Genomic DNA, 15,597 nt, shown 5'->3' on the forward strand with positions numbered 1-15,597 from the left:
GATCAATGGAGCTAATGTGGGCTCCTGTGGGGAATGGCAGACTGAGAGGTACTGTTTTTTTAAGCAGTGTCGATGGCGCAGCATTCTCTGGGTGCAGGCTGGGTCCCTGCAGCATGAAGAATTCTCTGGGTAAGGAGAATCCAGGAAATCATCCCTTCTGTTCTCTGGACAGCATTTTCTTGCAGGGGGGTTGCGGAACAGAGTCCCTATGATCAACCCGTGATTGAGAATGCTGGGAGGCACAGATGTCATCAAGTTTGGGGCTCCACCAAAGCCGTAAAACTGACACTAAATCTTGCCACCCCACTTCTAAAACACCAAGGGGTTTTGTTTTGTTTTGTTTATTTGTTACTGAAGATAGGCCTTTTGCAACAAAGAAATGTGAAGCTCTTGGTGATTTTCATTATTTTTGGAATTTATTAATTTGGAAAGTTGGCTTTTTAATATTTAAATTCTAATATTGGGATTTAAAGATTTTGGCTGTTTTTGCCATTTTCTTAATGTTTTGAGGATTATAAAAGATTTATCTACTTTGTTGAATCTGTGGAGTTGAATTTTGAGCTATCTGCCGCTGTTTTCCTATGAGAATGGCTTTTGTTTACATCTTTTTTCTCCTGATAAAACACTGTGGAGAGACATGGAAGAAATGAAAGCAATCTTTAAAGAACTCTATCTTGACATCACCCAAGCCCTGGATCATCTCCTACAACTTGTGAAGTCTAAAGCCTACTAACAACCTGAAAAAGAAGACAAGAGTGAAAAATTCTTTGAGAGTAGTGCTCCTTCTTTAAAGAAGAAAATGAGGATTAATATTTCCAAGTCAAAAAGTGAAGAGAGAAAAATTGGACTGTGGAGAGTTAAGTGTGATTCTGAAGAAAGAAGAGTTTCGAGTACAAAGGGAAAGATACAGTTGGCTGTGTTCCTGGAAAATCAAGACCAAGAATCAAGGCTGACTGTTGAATTTGAGATGTGTAAGGGGAAAGCTTTGTGTGTAATACTGAGATATGTAAATGCCTTAGTCTATTTTGAACTTGGATAATTGTTAAAATGTGTTTATCTGGATGGTCTCTTAAAGGTTTAGACTGACTTTTTTGAGGTGGATAACCTTGGGTAGGTAATTTATCTTTTGTCATTTTAGTAGGCAGAGAGGGGTAAAATTTTAGTGAAGTAGGATAATATTTGAATATTTGCTTATTAGGCAAATAATTATGTTAGAAAAGGTTTTTTTATTTTTTTTAAGAGGGAGAGATAGTTTGTTTTAGAGGAGAATGTCATATAGAGATGGAAATGCTTTATAGAAATAATGTTCATTTTAGTTTAAATTAGAGCAAGAGATTGATACTGAGTTATATTTATCTTTGTTGTAGAAAGTCGGAAGCCACCATGTAATAGTCTTCTCTGTATTTTCGCACTTTTTTAGTTTTCTTCTTTCTTGTAGTATTCTTTGTTTCATTCTTTTTAGTTTTTAATGTATTTTATCTATATGTTGAAAAATTAATAAAGATTTATATATACTGTATATAAAAAAGAGATCAGTGGAACTAATGTGAAATTCAGTCGAAGAACAGAGATGGAAACACAGGATGCTAGATGGTCTTTTCAGTATTTTTGTCTTATTTATGAATTCAGAAAGATACTTGAGATTTTAATTACTATCTGCAATAGTAGAGAAGGTTGATGCCTTACATGAAAACAGTTTATTCCTTATTTCTCCAAGAGAGGCTGGCAAAATTCATCTTAGAAAGATATAGTCAAATTTGCCTGTATTGATATGAAATTTCTGACCTGCTCCAATATGGCAACCTGAGAAAATTAAGTCTTCTTGTTTTTGCCCTTTTATTTTCAATGAAAGCACTACAGAACTGAAAATTGTTTCTCAGAGGAATCCACAGTGAAGTCAATGGCTTCAAAGTGGCAGGTGCAAACAGGCAACTGAAACCTTGCTTCTTTTTATTTGTGTGCAATGTTTGTGAGGCAATTAAGAAGGAGCAGGGTTTTGATCGCTTGGTCATGCTCACCGTTTTGAAATCAGTGACCATCACTGTAAACATCCCTGTGGTTTCCAGTTAATTAAGGTCCCGATGAAACAGAAATAGGTAAAGGAAAAAAAAATGTTTCTTCATATTTTCCTATTGCTTTTGTGTTTATAATAGCATCCATCTCTTCACTTCTCCACTTTTCACTCCTCAGCTTGTTGTGATAAAGATTTCAACAAAGTATATAATTTCTACTATCTTAATGTATCCTCCGAGGGACGCGGTGGCGCTGCGGGTTAAACCGCTGAGCTGCCGATCGGAAGGTCAGCGGTTCGAAACCGTGCAGCGGGGTGAGCTCCCATTGCTAGTCCCAGCTCCTGCTCACCTAGCAGTTCGAAAACATGCAAATGTGAGTAGATGAATAGGTACCGCTTCGGCGGGAAGGTAACGGCGTTCCGTGTTGTCATGCTGGCCACATGACCCGGAAGTGTCTACGGACAACGCTGGCTCTAAGGCTTAGAAACGGAGATGAGCACCGCCCCCTAGAGTCGGACACGACTGGACTTTATGTCAAGGGAAACCTTTACCTTTACCTAATGTATCCTCCATTATAGCTATAATCTACTGGTTTAGAAAGGGCCTCTGTATTACAGCATCCTGTGCAATTTATTCAGTTTATCCAGTTTTCCAGAGGTAGACAATGTAGAGTCAGAAAAAAGGAACTCATGGTTTATTCATTTATTAAAGACCTCCATAATGTAGAAAAGTATATCTGCTAAGCAATTGTGTTTGTTGATACATAGATGACTGCTTAGCTAGATATGTGTTAAGTCCAAAGTAGGCCAGTGCTCCAGGGATCTTTTAGTAAGACAAGTATCTATCAACACTGCAGCTAAGATAATGGGAAGTGGATTGTCAAGCAAGGAAAAACCCTGATGCATCCTTAAAAAACACTCTTCTAGCTTCTTAATGCCTTGCAAGAATATGTACTGTACCTTAGATTATTGTTTAACTGGTGCACACAAACGTTACACAAGTTCCATATGCAAGTCATAGGGATTTTTTAAAATTGTTTATTTATTTCGGCATAGCTGATTTAGCAGCATTCATTTTGATGCTGACTCTTTGTGCATTTTCTACATTTGTAAATCTGGCATGCCAATAAGACAGTGTGATAACCATGCAGACTCCAAGTATTCTACCACTATCACGATCCCTTTAGAAGAGCATGTACTGTTGAGTTTTTCCTACTAACAGATTAAGCTGCTGTTGTACCTAATCATTTGGCCAGGTGAAAAGGTTGCAATTTGATTGTCTCCTCGCACGTGCTTCATGCAAATTGCCTGGGGGGAGGATCCTGCCCGGACTTGTTTCTTACTTCCTCTTTTTTCTCTGCCGGCAATGTAGGCAAGCAAGGCTTGCTCCAAAGGGAGCTAAGTCCTTTAAATGTGTTTTGTTTTTGTTTTGCTTTCTGTAAATAAATTATTTTTATAGAAATGCTTGGTGTGTGACTTTTTTGACCTCTCCTGGGCTAAAGGCTTTCCCAGCATCTGCCAACATGTACAAAGCTGATCTGAAGAACCAATTAAAACAATGGATCTAGAGCTTGATGTTGCACTTTTCCACTATGAATAAACGTGTGTGAAAGTTGGGAAATAGATGACTGATGGATAGGTCAATGCTGTATAGTGAAGGGAAGTATCTTTGGGGGTAATAGTCCATTTGGGAGTGAGTTTGGGTACTTCTTGTGGTGGGCTAGTCATTCAAGTGAGGTAGTTAAGTAGGGTAGAGATCTAAAGCAGGAGTGCATCACTGGTGCACAAATAGTTGAACAGCTTTTATTTCCTTGGATCTAATCAAGGTAATAGATAGTGAGCTCTCAGCTACCAAGAATGCACAGAAGAAAGTGTTAGAACTAGAGTTCTCATAATATTGATTTGAAATTCAAACCCTGGAACTACTTGTACCATTGTAATTGGTATGCATTGAGAGGCAAAGCTTCACCATAGAAAAAAGAATAAAGAATAAATGACCTCATTCTCTTTAAGTGTATATGCATTCAAATAATTACATATGCCCTACAATTTTTAGTAAATTCTGTAACATAATACTGCCTCTAATATAGCCACGTAGAAGTAAGAATCAGTAACAAATTGGGTCTGAGTAAATTTGCAGAAATGTTGGGTGTAGGCGGCTTAACCTGAAATTCAACATAGCCAATGGAAGCATCCAATTTTAACATTTGGATAAATGTTGGATGTTCTGATGGGAAATTCAAGATACTGTATATTCTTGAAAAACAGAATAGCGATGGATGCCAGAGAATAATAAACAGAATTAAAACTCATCTTTAAAAGTCTGATCTGAATACTGATGTAAGTTCCAATAATATGCAATGATTATTTAACTTTGCAAACTCACTTTTAGATTGTAAGTATTCTGCATATGCATATGGTTGTTTTTTGTGGGCAAATAGATGTAAGTTCAAAAGCCATGCTTTTTTGAAACATGTTTGATTAGTAAAATACAGCTGATTAAACATTTTAAGTAGGTTAATTATTTCTGGGTTATAATTATGTGCTAATGTACTTGCTTCCTTTATAATCTCACACTAGCTTGCTTTCTAAGCTCAGTGTTCATTTCATATAACCTGTCTTGGTTTCCTCTGTATCATAGTGTCTGATCATAAAAAGTAGATCATCCTATAAAACTTTGCTAACCTTGTTCGACTATATTTGCATGAAAAGTTTTCCTAGCCAAACATCCCTTTCCAGTTGGTCCTCTGCAATGGAACAGAATTTTAAGTTACTTCCTCTTGCTATAAAATTGTGCTACGCTTGAAAAGTCCCAGTTATACTCACAATATGAGCAAAATACTGTGAATTCTCATATGGTGTTGATCTATACTGGCCTTGGATTTTAATTTGAATAAATAATATTTGCATAAATAAAACATGCCAGGATGATATTAATAAACTGGTATCAACCACATGCATGTTGGAATACATCTTGACTTCCATGTGTTTACATTCCCATTGGCACAAGATCCTATACAACCAAAAGTATGTGGCATTTGTATCTCTTTAATATAAATCAAAGTGTTTCCATTTTGTCTTACAACTAAAACTCTATTTCTGGAAACAATCTAATCTTGCCCATATTGGTTTCCCAAATAACATCGGACAGACTGAACTCTATCCTCCAGCAGAGCAAGCCTGGTTGCAATAGGAAATGGCTGTATTGCACAATTGAGCCAAATTCATCTCATCTTTTATGCTCTTGAAGGACTTATTTCCTGAGCATAGAGAAGTAGTTTGCAGATGTGTCCCAAACTAGCAGGATTACTGCCCATGAAAGTTCATTTATACTTGCAGAAACAGTGAGCTTTACTCCTTTTAAGCCACCTCGATTGATTGTCAGAAATTTGTATGTCATTCACACAAAAGCATTGATTGCCAAATTGGGAGTTACATTCACTCCCATTCTCTCTCCTCCCTTGCAGTCTACAGAATTTTGCTTCTTTATAGCTGTTAATCCAGTGGCCCTGTTATAAACTGGCAATAAATTATACAAAATTATAAGAAGGTGCAGGTTTTTTATTGCAAAGCATTTCATCCTTCAGCCCAGATATAGGAAAAGGACAGATTCTAAGGGCTGAAGTTAAAGGAGAATAGCTGATATAGACTGTGGCAGATTATTCTCACTAAATAAATTACAAACAGGGATTCAAAATTGCTTAGTTTTTAAAATACTGTATTGGGAAAAAAATTATAAGATGCTCACATGCCAGAAGAGTTGAGACAGATTTGTTGTAGTTGTTGTTGTTGGGGTGGGGATTAGGCTTTAGGCCAATATTTTATTGCAGGAAGTAGGGAGATCCTTAAGTTTTTCAGTGCTTACTGGCCAAACACAAAAAAGTTTAGCATTTTATAAGGTCTCTATTCTAAATGCTTTGTTTGCTATTTTTTTTTAAAAAAAAGCTTCAGTGTTTTTGAAAAGTTAAGCTATAATTTGATTAAATGTGGATATTGACTAAACAACTTCATTGGCTTACATATCAAACAAGAAAATCCCATTACAGTGTAGCTTTTGCATGAATCCAGCTATAATGTGTGTTCAGCATTCTATATATTGGTTAAAATAGATACTGCATGAATATCCATTTCCCCTTAAATAGCAGAAAAACATTCAAAGCCCTGAGACAGCTTCCATAAAAGTCTCTCATAATTACATGCAAAAAAAATCCTTAGGCACTTAAGCATCCTTAGAGAATTTCCCAGAGTACTGTACTATATTTTGTCATAATATATTAGACACAGTAGCTAAATACTACAGACTCCACTTTCATACTAGCAAATGGGAAATTTTTCAGCATATGCATTAAGCTCAAATTAATCCTCCAAGTTGCTTCAGACAGTGTACTAGATTCAAGAACTGCCTAGGATAATATTGTAAACTATAGTAATTGTTATATTGCGTCAGATATAACACAACATGGGTTATGGCCAGGTACTAAAGAAAAAAGGGCTAGAACCCTGTAATTCTTGATAGAAAAGTAGGCATATTTGTGTTTTTCCTTTGGGCCAGGGAATACTAAATTTTAAATGATTCCATTATACTTGATTCTGATCAGTCAGTCAAGTTCTATGCTATGCAGTTCCATGAAAAAATTAAAAATTTCCTTCTTCATTATGGTATGAGCAATGAATTACTGTCCTTATTTTTGTTGGGATTATTGTTAAATGCCAATGGTCAAGTAGATTTCCAAATAGAAAATTATCTCAAAGTTGTCTTGGCAAATTACATTTCAGGGAATGAATAACATTGGTGGCTGTAGCTCATTCATCTCTGTTTCACTTGTACATTAGTGGGCATGTTCTGCCTTCTAGTAATGAGAGCCAGTTATTAAAGCAAAAGTCAGCAATACAAATTGAGTATGTTCCATTTTCTTTTAAGAAATAGTTTTAATGAATTAATATTATAGAAAACTTTCTGGACTTCCCATTCACCATGAACCCTCTTTATGATGAATCCTTTTATTATACTTGGTTGCTTAATTAAAAGATAGCTATGGAAACCTTTTTGTTAGTTTCATTTTTCAGTATACTTCACGCATACAGATACTGTTCCTCTTTCTTTCACGAATGCAAATATTTCAGGCTAAAGCAATTGTTTCTTTGAATACCGTTTTTAAAAATAGAGTGCTAAAGTTGTGTTATCGTACAGTTATGATTATGCAGTAGTAGGCATGTTTTTGAGACATTGGGAACCGGGTGGCCTACAAGTTTGATAAATAAATTAACAAGTTTTCATGGAGGAATTTTGCCATATGATGGTCACATTATTAATTGAAAGATTTTCTATCAAAGCATATCTGCTACAACTTATTGCTGTAATTATACCAGATGTTTCAATTATTTTGTGCCAAGCTATAGTAATAAGAGAAATTTCTTTGAAAGCTAGAAGTGTTTTTTGAAATGTTCTTTTACTCATTATTTATTTATTATGAAGATACATGATATGTAATGAAGAAATGAGAAAATAGATTAAAGCTCACATTCTGTATAAAGCCATAAATAAAAGTTTGATATTCTCATGACTGGCCATATAGGATCATTTTAAAGATAAGTATCCCATTATAGATATTTGAAAACCTGTGCCAGTAAGACACTCTGAATAAAAGAATAACATTGTCCATTTCAACTCCATATCGATTTATGTTCTGTAACTCCAGTGCAACCTTGTCTGTAATTTCATAAGTTTCAAAACGTGTATGGCTTCATACAATACAATAAGCCCAAACCAAATCATGTTGTGGTTTAGTGCAATGTGTGACCAAAACCTCATCATAAAACATCAGTAGGCTTGAATCAGGGGGCCAGGATCCTAATATTCTGTTTCACTGATAGACTGCTGGCCAGCCTGTTTCCTGCATTATAGCAGGAAAAAAATTGGAATTCTTTGGTCTTAAAGAATAAAAAGGAAGCCAAAAAGGCATACCTCTTTTATAAAAGTCCTCTTCTAGATTGACTTCTTCATCAACTACATTCTTCTAGTTTGGTAACCAGAAAGCTTCTGTAATCCACTTAACAATACAGGGTTTTGGTTTTTTCCCTTGCCATGATGAAGTTTTTTGAACTGGGCAGAAGATATTTCCTACCCTGCCCAGTCTCCCTAATTCAAAAGAATTTTGGTTATTTATTGGTGTTTATATTTTTATTTGTTTAGAAACAGAAATCAACCATTGATTGTCAGCCTTGCTTTAAAGTGTGTAGAAGTGATTATTTCATTGCTGTACTGGAAAAGGGCTAATTAGGTAATTGTCTCTAATAAAGTGATGTCTCAGTTGAAATCAAGAGAAAAGCCTTAAAAATGAAATGTACACATTATTCTGTTTTCATTGATTATAAAGATAATGTGCCATTTATTTAATGTTATGCTGATGTGCAAAACCTCATATGTTCTCCTGTCAGGTTTCTCCTGTCTCAAATAATTTATTTTGAAGTACTCCCATGAGGTCTGAAGTTCATATTCTTAATTTACTATAGATAAATTTGAAGATTTCATTTTACAGACTTCCATTTTATATGTGGCAGCAGAATTATATGATATAAATATCAAAGGATTATCTGGTTCACAGTCTCTGTCTAGGCAGGACAGACACAGAAAGAGAAAACAAATAACAATTAAAAAACCCATCAAATCTGAAGTAACCCAACCTGTCAGGTATACAAATATTCAAAGGAAAGACCCTTGTATCTTGTTAATTTTGTGACCTACAGTATATAGTGTTCATTTACATATATAAGCAGAATTATGGAACAACTAAATATAATAATTATATTTTTATTAGGCCTGACGTCTTACCCATTCCAGCAGGTGGCATAGAATGGCCAGAACACCTTGCTATGGGAACTCAGCCTGCAGAGGAATTGTGGTTAGTGGTGTCAGGGAGAGAGACAAGTGTAAGGTGATCAGTAAAGTATACAAATCCCAAGCCATAAAAGGCTTTATATAAAATGATTAAAATATTGACATATACCCTTAAAGTAAGTAGGAGCTAATTAAGTTTTGGAAGAATGATAGTGTTAGAGCAGAGCTTTGGAAACCCTCAAACAAACCATGCTGCTAAATTCTTCCTTGCTTGATTTGCTTCCTGGGATGTCCCACATCAATTACATTATTTCCACTTGGAATATGGAATATTTCCACTTGGAATATGACACACAGTCATAGAAAGGGCAGAAAAAGAAAAAAAAAACTTGATGGAGTTGCCTGAGCTCTGAACTACAGCACTGAGTAAATTGATATGAAAATGACTGGTCTAAAATGGTCTCAAGCTTTAGACTCAGTTGTTGACTGCACCACCAATCTCCTATGCCATTCTCTCAAGAACTTCCCCCATCTAACACCAGTAATCCAGTCTTATCAGCTTATCAACTGATTAGCTTCAGTTAGCTCATAGTCTGATTTATAATTATGTGCCCTAAAGTTGGTGTCAACATTTAGTTAGCACATAAATAGATTTTCTCCATGATGATCTGTCCCTAATCTGATTTTTCAGGTCTTCCAATGGCGTATTCATTGTCACTGTAGCTGAGTCCATCCACCTTACTTCTGGTCATCCTATTCTTGTCTTTCCTTTCATCTTTCCCAGCATTAGAATCTGAAATATGATAATTTGAGCCTGGTCATTTGTGCCTCAAGTTGGGACTCTGGGTTGATTTGTTCAATGGATCATTTGTTTGCTTTCTTGGCTGTCCACTGTATTCTCAGAAGCCTTCTCCAATACCAGAGTTCAAAAGGATCAATACTTTTCCTATCCTGCTTTCTCAAAGTCCAATTTTGCTTGCATAGAGTGTCACAGGGTTGCTTGCACAATTATGTGCAAAACACATCATGGCACTGAATATATTTTTCAAGGCTTTCACAGCTGCCTACCAAATGCTGGTCTGCTAAAACCACACTCATTGTCTTTCAACCAGTTCCCTTAATATATATTCAGCATATAGGCTAAATAAATAAGGAGAGAGTATTCAGTCTTGTCTCATTCCTTTGCAAACCAGGAGCCAATTTGTTTCACCATGTTCTGTCTGTACTGTGGCTTCCTGACCTGTGTAGAATTTTCTCATGAGGACAGTGAGATTTTCTGTGATTCCTGTTTTTCTAAGCACATTCCACAGCTTGACATGTTCAACACAAGGCCTTTCTATAATCAACGAAGCACAATGGTAGGGGGGAATGGTTCAAGAGATTAGTCTTTGGTCTCATTAAATATATGCCTCTCATTAAATATATGCCAATTCCCCAACTTCTCACAAATACTGGGTCCAATTATAAGCATCCTTTTGACAGGAAAATTCTACAGACAAGGCTGCTGTTTTCCTAGTTTGTTCTTGCCTTTCATCTGAGTTATCTAAATAATCAGACTCAGGACAGAAGGTTATCACTTGCATATTTATCAGCTGATGTTTTAAATTAAGTATAAATTGATTGGAAGTATTTGACCAAGATGGCACAGAAAAAAAGTTCAGTAAAGTAACTTTGCTATATATTTGAAATTAGTGACTCACAACCCATTGAATCTGGAGTTTTGAAGTATTGGAGATACATGTTATAAATTAGCAGAGAGCTTTCTCTGGTAAAATTAAGATTTACAGTTACTCCATCTGGGAAAGGAGATTTGAATGAGAAGGAATTTGTTAATCAGCTATCTGAATAAATACAGATGAATTCCATCTGCACCTATAGGTCATGTGTACCTGACAGATGTTTTTAGTGTAAGTTTGTCTATATAAAAGAGGACAAAAACATTGTTATGTATTCAGCACATTATTACAATGGTGTTTGACAACAGCAAAATATTAAAAAGTAATAAAGATTAAGTAGGAATTTTCCTTGACCTCCCTATGCATAACTTGTCAACATGTAAGCAGTGAACATATATATGGGGCAAGGAATGCAATTCATAAATCAAAGTTATAAACAATTTTTATATATATATTTAAACACTAGTCTTAGTAATACACTGTTGGAGACCTATCAGATTTCCCTCTTTTTGTACTTTCAATTAATTCTTATCAATCTGCTTCTTCTTTCCCATATTAGGCTTCACGTCACATTTTTGTTCCTTCATTTCCACTTCTTCCCCACAACACCTGCTCAGAGGAAGAGAGTTAGAAGAGAGTTTTCTTTTGTTTCTCTTTTGTGTTTTCTAATAGTGGTATGCAGCCATGCTGCAAAGCATCTTAAAACATGTTGTGTTGCTTTTAATTACTTCTATGTTGCTATGTGTACAGAGCTAGTCTGGTTCTTTACATGTTGCTGATAACCTCCTAGGATGATGGAAAGGGATGGTAGAATATACATTTTTTCCTTTGTCATTCCTACTCAGTTAAATAGAAATTCAAACTATATGCATGTGATCAATTGTTAATAATTTATTGAGTAACTGAAAAAAAAAAACAAGTATTAAAAAAACCTTCACTTTTTATTCTATAGTATAATACCTCCCTTTGCTTCTTCTCCTGATTGATAGTAGAAAGAGTTTCTGTGAAAATAATTAGACATGTTGTTGTTATGCTATGAATTGTTATGCTATGAATGCAAGCATATAATTTTGGGAATCAAGTAGATTTTGAAATTATAAAATTATAAAATAGTGGTTAAATTGACTGCAGGTGGAATGAAGCCAACCCATTCTAGTCATATAAAGGAGTGGTTTATCATTGCCTTCTCCTGCACAATAGGAATTGATGCCTTTGCCATTGTCACTAAAATGAACATCTCGCCTCCAGCATCTTGCTATATCACTGATGCCCAATCTAGGTGATTTCTTGCTTTACCTGGGAAGATGGATAACTTTCATGCTGTGGATGACCCTGCTGGGAATATATACTCTTGGCATACATTCCTGACATTCTTCACTCATTCCTCCCAGGAACATCATCCACAGAAGTTAGTAATAAATACTGTTGTAGCTCCCACTGATAATGTATATAGCATTAAATTTTCTAGGAATATTTTTCTAGGAATAAAATATGAAAAGTCTTAGTAATTTATGATTTGAGGTCTCAGCTAAACATAATTTCTGATAATCCCAAAATATGGTTTCCTTGTCAGTTACTGCTTTTGGGCTTTCCTCTTTATTTTATTCCTATGAAAGTTTGTTGGTACCTCATAGAATTCTAAAAAGTTACTGAAATAAAACATTGATTGTTCAACAGCAATATGTCTGTCTTTATGTGATAGCGGATTTTTTCTTTCCTGAAGTAATGCTTTCCAACAATTTTCTGCAGATTCTAATTTGGGGGGTGTTCTCTCTAAATCTTCCAAAATTATCTAGGAAAGAAATACCCAATACTTATTATTCAGCATTTCTATTACATATTACAGTTAGATTACATAGATTACACAGATTAATGGTACAGTTTTCAAGGTACTGCACATGTGATACTCTTTCAATAAATCATGAAAAGTCTTAGTCATTTATGGAAAAGATAAGAGATATAAATGGACTATGGATGGGCAACCAAATGAACAAGTGAAACATTTCAACTATTTAGGAAGTATATTCTAAATATCTCTTAGATGAACTAGGCATAGAGATTGTGCCTTATCAAATGCAGCTACTTTATCACTAGCTGTGGTATAATTCTTCAGTATAAAGAATGAAGATCTATCTCCTGAACTCTGATAGTGTGTAAAGTTAAGGTAATTACAATTTGGTGTTCAGCTCTGGTATCCAGGACTAAATAGAAGTATGTAAAAAAGTCCAGCCTAGGTTTCTGAGCATGACTTTGAGTCTACTCAGATGAACTAAGAATGTTGGACTGAGGCTGGGAACAGTCTTTCTAAGGTATAAGGTATAAGGTATATACCTTATACCTTAGCCTGTATATAGGCTCTGAACTTTTGGATTACACACATTGTATTTTAGCCTTAGAGAATTGCTTGGCCTTAGTGTAAAAAGGATGCTAATGTCTGATTTTGGCAGAAGAATTCAGTCAATGCTAATTCAGTCAATATCTCTATCTTTTATACGGAGTTATGATTGTATGAAAAGACAAATGAATGCTGAATATGGTTGTTCAGGTAACACTGCAAAGACAAAACATGATTATTCCTCACTAAAATGGGGCAAAGGGCAGAATGTTGGTCAACCTGAGGCTACCTCACATATAGAGCGAGAGTAATCTATGTAGCTATATCTATAGTAAGAGAGAGGGAAAAAATGGGTGTGTTTTCAAAAACATATTCTTTACTGATACTGTCATGAATCTTACAACTTAATTCTAATGTTTTAAAAGTAGCATGAGTAATCTATTAAATTAGTCATGCTACTTTTATTGAGGCAGTTAACCATTATGATTTCCATTGGGACTATTTTGTAAGTAACTGTGCAGAAGGGTGATTTTTTACTAAAGGTACAAGGGTTGCCCTTCATTTGTCCCGCAGCATATGACATCCTCTCCAAGGCACAAGGGAAAGTAATGGATCTCCTTTTTTTCCCTCTTCATCAGATTACATTAGATTATTTTTTCACCAAAGACTATTACATATCTGCAATTGCAAATGCTTGAAGCAGTACCTCAGAAATAATGTTGCTGGCTTCTTCCCACTCTGCACTTCTGCACAGGCTTACTAGACAGCAAACCTAAGATAAATGCTCCATATAGGTTCACACTGATATCATATTTAGGTAAGCAAAGAAGGCCTGATTTCTAAAACAGGCATCCATGAAAGGCATTCAGTCCACCAATATATCACTGTCTAATTACACTATAGCACTGAAAGAGAATTTATATGGAAGCCTGAATTACTGCTGCTCACAATTCCTGCTTGTTTTATGTTCTTGTTATTTTTCTTTGAAACCAACAATATTAATGTTGCAAGAATTTTTGTTGATCTGAGTAGTTACCTAAGAAAGATACCCCCAGTGCTTTATAGTGAGAAAAGTAATTAGCTCAGATTCCAAATATCATCTTTTAAATACCATCCCAAGCACCATTTGGATCAGCTGACCACATGGACCAGCAGAAAATGTACAGCTTATAATATATGATCTTATGCTTGACAAAATATTTTTTACAGTTTTAACAACTGTTTCAGATGTGAAAGGTTGATTCTTCTTGTAACATTATTGTCTTGTAATATGATCATTATCATATCATTGTAATATTTAGACTAAGGAGATACTTTTTTTTTTCTTTCCCCTGAATTTTGATGGGTGCTGGTAATCACAGATTTTGGCTTTGGTACCAAGCTGGAGTTCTATCACTTTTCACATGCCTGCTATCCTGAGAATCCTCTGATTGTGACACATGCACAAATGTATTTAAAAACAGATTGCACAATACGTCACTACTGAATGAACCCACAAGCTTTAACTTCAGTATTATTTATAAAGTGAATTACATTAGCTTCACAAAGTAGACAGTAATTGTTGAGCATCAAAAGTAGAACAGCTTCCCGATGGATATTTGGCTACATCCCTCCCTGCTGGTTTTTAGAAAAATGTTTAAATTGTTTTGGAGATCTTTTCTTTTTCTTAAGTTTATATTTGACACCATATTTTTTTTCTTTTTCTATTATTCCTAATTTGATTTGTTGCTCTTACATTTATAGGTTGTTGTTTATTTGATTTTGATGGGTTTTGGTTCAGGTTTTATGTTGTTATTGTTGTGATGGTGATTGGTTTTCATTCTGACCATGGATGTTTTAATGGTTAATTATGTAATCTGCCAAATTGTAATGGGGTACAAGTTTGATAAATAAATAAATATGGAATCAAAAGTAAAGGCTGCATTGATAAGATGTGGGCTTCTATAGCAGAATAATACAGTATTTTTGTTATTTTTTTTAATCACACTGTTGCACACAGCTGTGTTTTCTTCAGTTGTCATTGCACTGTTTCTTCTACCTGACATGGAATGGCTGTTGAAGTGTTTCTGGGAAGGTATTCTGAATACTAATATTCAGCTTCTGCCACAAACTGCTTTCCTGAGTACACTTTGACTCTCATATTTATAATAGATACACTAGATATATAGTACAGTATAGGGGTGGTGAACTGAAATGCCTCTAAGCTTACTTACTGTGTCGCCTACTTCTACAACCTTCTCAAATTAATGAAAATCCCTGAGGGACAAGAGGGTAAAGCAGCCAGATTCTTTTATTAAATTACTAACTGTTCTGCTTCAGTTTCATCCAATTTGTTTTTCTAAACATGTTTTATTACAATTAATGACTCCAGGCAACATCAGATTGCAAATTATATGATTATTAGCTAATAATCCCACAGAGCAGAATCTAGGTTTTAAACCAATGGTAAATGGATGTATCATCTTTGCTGAATATTCAGCTGTCTTGTCTCTTTCAAAAATGCATTTGATTTTTAATTACATGCCATGAATAAAGCGATACATTTCCCAAAATATGAGCAGATGTATTGAGTCAGGTAATAATTTTCTGTCTCTGGCCCCCTAAGAATGCTTTTTGACATCTGCATTGTTAGGACAAGCTGTTGGAAGCAAATATTCCTAAAAATAATTGTCGTTTTTCCTTTTCCTGCTTGTCCTCCCACTCCCATTAGCCCACATTCCTTCACTTTTCATAACCA

The 15,597-nt window shown here is 35.1% G+C and overlaps 1 protein-coding gene across 1 annotated transcript in view; it reads left to right on the forward strand.

Moving 5' to 3' along the window:
- Positions 1-15,597, forward strand: part of IL1RAPL1 (interleukin 1 receptor accessory protein like 1) — an 826,443-nt gene that overhangs the window by 631,314 nt on the left and 179,532 nt on the right. The window lies entirely within an intron of this gene.

This window comes from Candoia aspera, chromosome 5 (assembly GCF_035149785.1).
Source record: "Candoia aspera isolate rCanAsp1 chromosome 5, rCanAsp1.hap2, whole genome shotgun sequence".
Lineage (NCBI taxonomy): Eukaryota > Metazoa > Chordata > Lepidosauria > Squamata > Boidae > Candoia > Candoia aspera.